Source organism: Chiloscyllium punctatum, chromosome 36 (assembly GCF_047496795.1).
Source record: "Chiloscyllium punctatum isolate Juve2018m chromosome 36, sChiPun1.3, whole genome shotgun sequence".
Lineage (NCBI taxonomy): Eukaryota > Metazoa > Chordata > Chondrichthyes > Orectolobiformes > Hemiscylliidae > Chiloscyllium > Chiloscyllium punctatum.
In genome coordinates this window covers 23707102-23717768 of record NC_092774.1, presented here as the reverse complement: position 1 = coordinate 23717768, position 10667 = coordinate 23707102, and the positions used below count along the sequence as shown (strand labels likewise).

General features: G+C 47.6%; 1 long non-coding RNA gene across 1 annotated transcript; it reads right to left on the bottom strand.

Moving 5' to 3' along the window:
* Positions 1-3102: 3102 nt before the first annotated feature.
* On the bottom strand, positions 3103-8401 carry LOC140460267 (uncharacterized). The gene is made up of 2 exons (XR_011953939.1): positions 8240-8401; positions 3103-3212 (listed from the first exon to the last, which is right to left on the bottom strand). It is a non-coding gene; the product is annotated as an uncharacterized lncRNA (long non-coding RNA).
* Positions 8402-10667: the final 2266 nt, after the last annotated feature.

Below are 10667 nucleotides of genomic sequence, written 5' to 3'. Positions count from 1 at the left end.
GGAGGGGTGGGGTTCAAGGGCGGTGTTGCAGAATGTGGAGGAGATGTACTGGAGGGCATTGTCGACCACGTGGGAAGGGAAATTGTGAACTTGGAAGGAGGAGGCCCTCTGGGATTTTCTACGGTGGAATTGGTCATCCTGGGAACAGATGTGGCGGAGGAATTGGGAATAAGGGATTGTGTTTTTACAGGAGGTGGGGTGAGGGGGGCGTAATCTAGCTAGCAGCGGGAGTCGGTGGGCTTGTAGTAGATGTCCACGGTTAGTCGGTAGCCAGAGACGGAGAGGTCCTGGAAAGGGAGATGGTCCAGGTGAATTTGAGGTCGGGGTGAAAGGTGTTGATAAAGATGACGAACTGTTCAAACTCCTTGTGAGAGCGTGAAGTGGCACCAATATGGTCATCGATGTACTGGAGGAACAGGTGTAGCTGAGGAAAATGGACTGTTCCACGTACCCGACAAAGAGGCAGGCATAGCTGGGTCCCATGTGGGTGCCCATGGCTACCCCTTTAGTTTGGTACATTGGTTTGGATGCCATCTGAGGTTTGTGCGGATCACTTCAGTGGGAACGTGCAGTCCCGGGCTCAGTGAGCAGCACTGCAAGCAAAGCTCACAGAATCCCGACAGGGAAACTGGCCCTTCAACCCAACAAGACCACACCGACCCTCTGAAGAGTAACCCACCCAGACCCATTCCCCTACCCCATTAGTCTACATTACCCCCTACATTACTGCACCTACATATCCCTGAACACTCTGGGACAATTTAGCTTGGCTAATTCACTTGCTCATGTTTGGATTGTGGGAGCACCCAGAGGAAACCCTTGCAGACATGGGGGGAGAATGTGCAAACTCCACAAAGACAGTCACCCTGAGGGTGGAATCGAACCCCGGTCCCTGGCGATGTGACACAGTGGCACTAATCACTGAGCTACTGTGCCACCAGTGAGTCAACCTGGGGTTGGGGGAAGATGGGAGGGGTGTGGGGGTGCTGTCTAGCAGAAAACAAAGAGAGCTCGCTGACGCTCCCACTGCACCCACTGTCAGAACGGGCAGGAGGTTCAGTCCTGGGGGTGACCCTCATCAGCGTCGCCGGCGGAATCTGCTGGTGCCCCCTCTGGTGTCTCTGCAAGTTACTGGACGACGTGAACCTCCGCCTGCACTTGGGGCAGGGGAACGGCCTCTCCCCGGTGTGGACCCGCTGGTGCCTCAGCAGGTTGGAGGCCTGGGTAAAGCCCTTCCCGCACTCAGGACAGCTGAACGGCCTCTCTCCAGTGTGGACCCGCTGGTGGTCCAGGAAGTCAGAGGAGCGTTTAAAGCCCTTCCCACACTCGGGCAGGGGAACGGCCTCTCCCCGGTGTGGACATGCTGGTGCCTCAGCAGGGCAGAGGAATTGCTGAAGGCCTTCCCACACTCGGAACAGCTGAAGGGCCTCTCCCCAGTGTGGACCCACTGGTGGGCCAGCAGGTTGGAGGATTTGCTGAAGGTCTTCCCGCACTCAAGGCAGGGGAAGGATCTCACCCCAGTGTGGACCTGCTGGGGGGCCATGAGGGTAGAGGCCTGGGCAAAGCTCTTCTCACAATCGGGGCAGGAGAATGGACTCTCCCCAGTATGGATCCACTGTTGGACCAGCAGGTTGGAGGAACTGGTAAAGCCCTTCCCGCACTCTGGGCAGGGGAATGGTTTCGGAATGGCAGCTGGTGACGAGCGGTGTCCCGCAGGGTTCAGTGTTGGGGCCACAGCTGTTCGTATTATATATTAATGATCTGGATGAAGGGACTGGGGAACTCTAGCGAAGTTTGCAGATGATACGAAGTTCGGTCGACAGGCAGGGAGTACTGAGGAAGTGGGGAGGCTACAGAAGGATCTAGACAGTTTGGGAGAGTGGTCCAGGAAATGGCTGATGGAATTCAACGTGAACAAATGCGAGGTTTTGCACTTTGGCAAAAAGAATAAAAGCATAGACTACTTTCTAAACGGTGAGAAAATCCGTAAAGCCAAAGTACAAAGGGATCTGGGAATGCTAGTCGAGGATTCTCTAAAGGTCAACATGCAGGTTGAGTCCATGATTAAGAAAGCGAATGCAATGTTGTCACTTATCTCAAGAGGGTTGGAATATAAAACCACCGTTGTGCTGCTGAGACTTTATAAAGCTCTGGTTAGGCCCTATTTGGAGTACTGTGTCCAGTTTTGGTCCCCACACCTCAGGAAGGACATACTGGCACTGGAACGTGTCCAGCGGAGATTCACACGGATGATCCCTGGAATGGTTGGTCTAACATATGAGGAACGGCTGAGGATCCTGGGATTGTATTCATTGGAGTTTAGAAGATTAAGGGGAGACTTAATAGAGACGTACAAGATAATACATGGCTTGGAAAGGGTGGACGCTAGGAAACTGTTTCCATTAGGTGAGGAGTCTAGGACCCGTGGACACAGCCTTAGAATTAGAGGGGGTAAATTCAGAACAGAAATGCGGAGACATTTCTTCAGCCAGAGAGTGGTGGGCCTGTGGAATTCATTGCCGCAGAGTGCAGTGGAGGCCGAGACGCTAAATGTCTTCAAGGCAGAGATTGATAGATTCTTGTTGTCTCGAGGAATTAAGGGCGACGGGGAAAATGCGGATAAATGGAGTTGAAATGCCCAGCCATGATTGAATGGCGGAGTGGACTCGATGGGCCGAATGGCCTCACTTCCACTCCTATGTCTTATGGACTCTCCCCGGTGTGACTGCGCCGATGAGTCTCCAGGGCAGACTGGAAACTGAAGCATTTCCCACAGTCGCCACACTTCCAAGGTTTCTCGATGCAGCAGGATTCCTCGGGTTTCTCCATGGCTGAAGCTTCAGCTGCACACAAACGTGTGTACAGCCCCTCCCCGGTGTGAATTCCTCTTTCCAGGCCGTATAACTGTTTCTGGCTCCACACTCAGTGGTCTGCAACAGTAGGGTCTCTCATCCAGTCACACTGATGCTGAAAACGTTATGAAACAGGAACCAAAAAGCATTGCTCCATCTCACAGAATCATAGTTGAAAATCTTTGCTGTCCCGATGGATTGAGTGACTGTCAGACATCGAAGTGAAAATGATGACTGTAGATGCTGGAGATCAGAGTCGAAAAGTGTAGTGTTGGAAAAACACAGCAGGTCAGGCAGCATCCAAGGAGCAGGAGAGTCAAGCATCAGCTGTTGATTTTGAAACTTCCATCTTCAGATAGTCTGTAAAAAGAGATTACAAAAATCAGCATTGTCAATCCGGGGGGAGGTGGAGTCGGAATGAGACAACAAGGTATTGACACCGACACCAGAAAGAAACTGAACATCGAGACGTGGCAAACGTTAGTGGCAAGCCAGAGTCAGAGAGAGACACAGCACAGAAACATACCCTTTGGTCCAACTCATCCATGTCAACCAGATATCCAAAATTAATCTAGTTCCATTTGCCAGCATTTGGCCAATAACCCTCTAAACCCCTCCAATTCATATACCTATCCAGGTGCCTTTTAAATGTCATAATTGTACCAGCACCCACCACTTCCTCTGGCAAAGTTGTACACACACCACCTTCTGCATGAAAACGTGCCCCTTAGCTTCGTTTCTAACAAATTGCTCTCCATCTAAACCCGTAGGAATATGGCAATCCCAGTTTATGTTTGAAAAGTTAAAATCCATAACAATTACCATCCTATTACTCTTACAGGTAACACAAATCTCCATACAAATTTGTTTCTCAATTTCCCACTGACCATGAGGGTGTCTACAACATAATCCCAATAAGGTGATCATCCCTTCCTTATTTCTCAGTTCCAACCAAATAACCTTCCTGGATGTATTCCTAGGAATATTCTCCTTAAGTCCAACAGGAATACTATCCCTTATCAAAAACACCATTCCCCCTCATCTCTTGCCTCCCTTTCTATCCTTCCTGTAGCATTTGTATCCTGGAACATTAAGCTGCCAGTCCTGCCCATCCCTGAGCCACGTTTCTGTAATTGCTATGATATCATATCCCATCTTCCTAATCATGCCCTGAGTTCATCTGCCTTCCCTGTTAGGCCTCTTGCAATGAAGTAAATGCAGTTTAATTTGTCAGTCCTAAATTGCTCTCTGCTTTGTCTCTTCCTGACCTGACTGTTTGACTCACTCCCTTTCCCAACTGTACCAGTCTCAGATTGATCTCTTTCCTCACTATTTCCCTGGGTACCTCACCACCTTGCTAGTTTAATTCCTCCTGAGCAGCTCTTGCAAATTTCCCTGCTAGTATATTAGCTCTCTTCCAACATTCAGGTGCAATCTATTCTTCTTGTACAGGTCACATCTACTCCAGAAGAGATTCCAATGATCCAAAAATGTGAACCCTTCTCCCATGCACCAGCTCCTCAGCCATGCATTCATCTGCTCTGTCCTCTCTATTCCAATCCTCACTAGCTCATAGCACTGGCAAAATCCAGATTTTTCTTGTCTGTAGGACCTCTTTTTTTTAAATTTGTGCCTGACTTTCTACACTTTCCCTTCAGAATCGCATCCTTTTCCCTTCCTATGTCATTGGTTCCAATGTGTACAATGACCTCCAACTGGTCCCTTTCCCTTTTGAGAACATTCTGCACCCTCTCGGAGACATCCTTGATCCTGGCATCAGGGAGGCGACACACCATTCTGATTTTTCGCTGCTAACCACAGAAGCGTCAGTTTGTACCTCTGACTAGAGAGCCCCTTATCACAATTGATCACTTGGAACCCGATGTTCGCCTCATTGCATGAGAGCATGTCTCGAGACCAGAAACTTGGCTGTTCGTGCTACATTCCCTGAGAGACCATCACCCCCTACATTTTCCAAAACAGCAGACTTGTTTGAAATGGGGACAGCCACAGAAGACTCCTGCACTACCTGCCTACCCCTCCTACCTTTCCTGGAGTTAACCCATCTCCCAGATTGTAGCTGCGGCTTTTTTCCCATCCTATCATTGCCAAACCATCATACCCCCAGGTCTTGTAAATACCTCATTACCTCGAACTGTCGCTGCAACTTATCCACGCGATCCAATAGGATTTGCAAGCAAACACACTTACTGCAGACATAATCATCAGTAACATGGATACTCTCCCTAATCTCCCACATCTGACAGGAAGAGCATATCACTCTCACAAAGGCCACCTTTGCTCCTTCACAATCTACAGACCCAGAAAATAGCACCGTCTTTTTGCTCTAAAATAGTGTTCTGGGCTAACACAGTACTTGTGGTTTATATTTTTAAAATTTAATCAAGAGACAGATGTCAGTAAAACATATAATCAAGAAAGAATCCACTCCATTCACGACTGCAGACTTACAGCTAAGTTACACATTAAAGACTATACACTTCTCTGTTCCTGTTCTGTGAGCTCCCCCACACAGGTTCCTCCATGGTCAGCTGTGAATTTTGGTGTTCATTAACCTTTCCCAGATGCACTGCAATGTCCAGTAACTGTGCAGATTCACTGCAATGTAAATTTCTTTTTCTCTCTCCCTCATTTTGGACTCCTATCCATGCCCCTTATAAACCTCTATAAGGTCATCTCTCAGCCTCCTACGCTCCAGGGAAAACAGCCGCAGTCTTTTCAGCCTCTCCCTATAACTCAAACTCTCCAACTCTGGCAACAGCCTTGTAAATCATTTCCAAACTCTTTTAAAGTTTCACAACATCTTTCTAACATACGAGACCAGAACTGAATGCAGTATTCCAAAAGTGCCCTAACTAATGTCATGTACAGCCATAACATGACTCCCAACTCCTGTATTCAATGCTCTGCTCAAGAAAGGCAAGTGCCACCAAACGCCTTCTTCACTACCGTGTCTACCTGTGACTCCACTTTCACAGAACTACAAATCTGCACTCCATGGTTTCTTGATGCAGGAACACTCTCCACAGCCAGTGTGTAAATCCTGCCCTGATGTGCCTTTCCAAAATGCAACACCTCACATTTATCTAAATGAAACTTTATCTGACACTCCACGACCCATCAGCCCATCCATTCAATTCTAATTTAGATTGAACTTTCTTTCCTCTCTTATTTCCTAAACACTGAAAATCTCCATCCCCACACTCTCCCTCCATTCTCACTTTGCTGAACCTAATCCGTGCTGAACCTAATCCGTGCTGTACCTCATCCTGAAGGGTCTGGTTTACGCTGATTTACAGCCCACGCTTGGGGGATCTAATTGAAACATACAGAATACTGACTGGCCTGGACAGGGTGGATGTTGGGGAGATGTTTCCATTGGTAGGAGAGACTAGGTCCCAAAGGCACAGCCTTAGAGTAAAGGGAAGACCTTTTAGAACACAGATAAAGGGGAAACCTTTGTAGCCAGAGAGTGCGAAACCTATGGAATTCATTGCCACAGAGACTGTGTTGGGCAAGTCACTGAGTATATTCAAGACAGAGATAAATAGGTTCTTGTGTATCAAGGATATTGAGGGTTGCGGGGAGAAAGCAAGAGAATGGGGTTGAGAAACTTGTCAGCCATGATTGAATGGTGGAGCAGACCTGATTGGCTGAATGGCCTAATTTCTGCCCCTAGGTCTTATGGTCTCTTGCTGTCCTGGACATAGTGAGAGAACTGGGAGCAAGAGTAGGCCATTTGGTCTTTCAAGCCTGCACCAACATTGAACTGGATATGAATATACCTACATCTCGGTGGATAGACTGGGACCTTTTTCACTGGAGCATAGGAGGTTGAGGGGTGATCTTATCAAGCTTTATAAAGTCATGAGGGGGAGAGATGAGGTGAATGATGGGTTTCCTTTCCTTAGAGTAGGGGTTTCAAGGTTAGGGAGCAAATTTTGAAGGTGAGTGGAGAAAGATTTTAAAAAGACAGGAGGGACACCTTAGCTTTCCCATAGAGAATGGTTCGTATGTGGAATGAATGTCCAGAGGAAGCGGGGATGCAGGTACAGTTACAACGTTTAAAAGACATTTGGATAAGGACATGAATGGGAAAGGTTTGGAGGTGTTATGGACTAGGCCAGACCACTCAAAACATTCTTAAGCAGGCAGCGCAGACCATAACTTTGCTATTTGTTTCAGTCAGTGTACAGTGAAAATTACCCAAAGTTAGCTAGGTTGACTACCAGGATATAAAACAGATAAATGTATTCACAAGAATACAGAATGAAACACAAAGAACAGAATATAGAATACTCACAGAACTCAGTCGATCTAAACTAGACTTAATTATGCTGTTCCTTTCTCCACACAGTCCACTGCTGAGCTCACTCAAACAAGGCCTCAGCTTTCACAACAGATCACTTGTCTTTCATTATGCAGGTCACTTCGAAAACATAAATGTTTGGGCCTAAAGTCTCATCTGTTGACGTGTAAACAAAAAAGCCGACCGATACCCTTTTCATTTCTGTAAAAATATCATCCATTTTGGAGTCCAGGGCCGTTTTACCACCCCTCTGAAAAAAACCAAGGACACGGTATCCTTGAGAAGAAATACCAGCTTTTAGAAAAAGGACCAGCTTTGTGACAGAGGGATATGGGCCAAACACTGGCAGATGGGATTAGTTTAGCATGCGAACATAGTATGGACTAGTTGGACTGAAGGGTCTATTTCTGTGCTGTATGATTCTGTAATGGTCTCAAAACCATTTTCTTGCCTTCCCCGATAACCATCCACGTCTTTGTTGTTCAAAAGTCAGATAACCTCAGCCTTGAATATATTCAATGACCACCCCCTCCATTTCCACCCCACCCCACCCCACCCCACCCCAACTGCAGGAAGTCAACCCCATTTTTGAACGCAATTCCTATTGCCTTGCTGACTGCTTGCTGCATCTGTCTGACAATTGGTGCAGAAGGACGCTGAGGACCCTTTGTACATCCACACATCATTCCTGATGAAGGGCTCGTGCCCAAAGCATCGACTCTCCTGCTCCTCGGATGCTGCCTGACCTGCTGTGCTTTTCAAGCATCACACTTGACTCTGATCTCCAGCATCTGCAGTCCTCACTTTCTCCACATACCAATATATTATCATTTAAACCATGCACCTCCTTTCTGCTTTTTTTTTTAAGCAATAGGCTTTAACTTTACATTGTGGTACTGTATTTGTTGTGCGTTTGCCAATTGAGACACAGACGTGGACCAACTTTTCCAAAGTCTGTCCCCTCCCTGGATTCACTCCATTTCCCTTCAGTTCGTGCAAGTCAGCAACTGAATCCCAGAACGAAAAAGTGGGTCAGAAAGAAAAGACAGTGCCGTACCCACAGATGTTGGACAGAGTCGCAGTCTGGGGTGAAGCTCAATCTTCATTCAAAGAGAGAGATAAACAACCGCATCTTGAGAAACTCAAAACCCAACTTCCGCATTCAGACAGAGGCTGTTCTGAATGGCAGGAGGACCAGGCTCCTTCTGGTCCTCCGGGTCTCACCATTGGTCTTTCAGGAGGAAGTCAAGTGCCGTTTCCGTGGACAGCGACGAGCATGCTCAGTGCTTTTGCTGACACCGCAGTACATGCGCAGTTGTTGCTGCTGACACCGCAGTACATGCGCAGTTGTTGCTACTGACACCACAGTACATGCGCAGTTGTCGCTGACACCGAGAAGCATGCGCAGTACGCTCTGTGGAGGTGCTGGCTTTACTGACAGATTTTAAGCATCCAAATGTCAAAAGGAGAAAAAAAAGCTGCAGCCACAATTTTATTTTTCCCTGTGGCTCGACATTTTATTCCTTTTGAATTTCGTCCGGCTTTGCATGTCTTTTCCCCATGTTAGAGGAAGTCCAAAACTAGCGGCATAGGTTAAGGGTGAGAGGGGAAAGATTTAAAACGGTCCTAAGGGGTAACTTTCATGTAGAGTGTGGTGTGTGTATGGAATGAGCTGCCCAGAGGAAGTGGTGGAGGCTGGTACAATTACAACATTTGAAAGGCATCGGGGTCAGGATGGGTATCTGAATAGGAAGGTGTGAGAGAGATATGGGCGAAATGCTGTCAAATGGGTCACTAGATCAATTTAGGAGATCTGGAGGGCATGGGCGAGTTGGACTGAAGGATCTGTTTCTGTGCTGTATGACTCTATGTGTCTATTTCAATACAAGTTTCAGAAACATGACTACAGCTTTTTTAAAAATAAATTAATATGCTTTTAGATGTTAACAATGTTTCTGAATATATCATTTTAGCTGTTCTTAATTTTAAAGATCAGCCATTTCTTGCGCACCAGGTAGAGTCATCACCATTGATTCTCTCTCTTTCCTGACAAAGAGATACAGCAACCAAAGAGGGCACGAGAAAGTATGGGAGAAGGGAGGGAGAATGGACATGGGCGTGGGGGTAGAGCGAGAGAGAGAGAAAATGACAAGGGACAGAGGGTGGAGTGCAGAAAATGAGGGGAAGAGAGAGAAGGCGGCTGAGCATAGAGAATTGGTAGGTGCAGAGTGTGAGGAGAGAGAATGGACGGGGACCAAAAGTTTGGGAGACTGACAGCACAAATCTCACCTTCCTCAGGACTGGTGTCAGTGTCTCATGGATTGGAACCCACTCCACCCACAGCAGACCTGAGGCAATTGTTTCTCAATAGATGCTTGGCTAATGCAGTAGAATCATATAATCCTGACAGGCCATTTGGCCCATAAAATTCAGACTGACCTCCCAAATAGTATCCCATCCAGACCCACCCGATTTTCCTGCAGTTCCCCATGGTTAACGGATGCTCAGTTGCACATATGTGGACACTTTAGCACGGCTGATCCACCCTGAACTGCACCCAGAGTTAACTCATGCAGATAGAAGGGTGAGAACGTGTTAAAGTCCACACAGACAGCTGCTCAAGAGTGGGACCGATCCCAGGTCCCTGACATTGTGAGTCATTGGTACGAACCACTGAGCCACCGTGCTGCCCGGAGCTTTGATGTTCTGCTTTGTCCTAGTAGTTTCTAACTTCTCATGTGCCCTCAGCAGAGGGTCTCTCCTCCTGACATTGTTGGACCACACCCACTGCAACCTTCTCCAGCCCTGAGCACATCGGTTCCTAAATCCTGGCACCAAACAGACACCAATGCCATCTGTGCTCCTGCTGACAACTGCAGAGAACGGAGACCATCCCTGTCACTGTTCTGTCCCTTACCACCACCTCCCTCTCCCCAATGTTGTTTTTACTCCCACTGCCCAACCAGTTAGCTCCTCCCACCTGCAGCCCTCTCTCAGATCCCTTTACCTGGCAGACCTGCACTTACACCCTCCTGACCCTGTCCACTGATGCAAACAAAAGGCTCTCTCCAGAAGGGAATGACAATCTCCCAGAATAAAGTGCCTGGTTAACTTTCCCACTTTACCCTCAACATGTCTGCAGCCTGGCTTCCAGCTCCATCTCTCTGAACGAATGTCCTCCAGGATGTGTTTGCCCTGGATCACAGCATCCAGAGCCTCCCACCTTCTGCAAATTGATAGACAGGCCCCACCCTGCCCTCTCCAATGTGTGTTGTATAACTGATAGCCAAGTACGGAACCCATGAGGATGGCCTCAACAGGGACCTTGGTTTCATGTCACACTATAAGTGACCCCACTCATACTGGCTTGTAACCCATTACTCACACACGTTACCAAGCATGGTCGAATGCAAACACATGCTCTTATGCACAAACACACACGCTCTCATGCATGCACACACATCAGTTTATGGGGTGAAATTGCA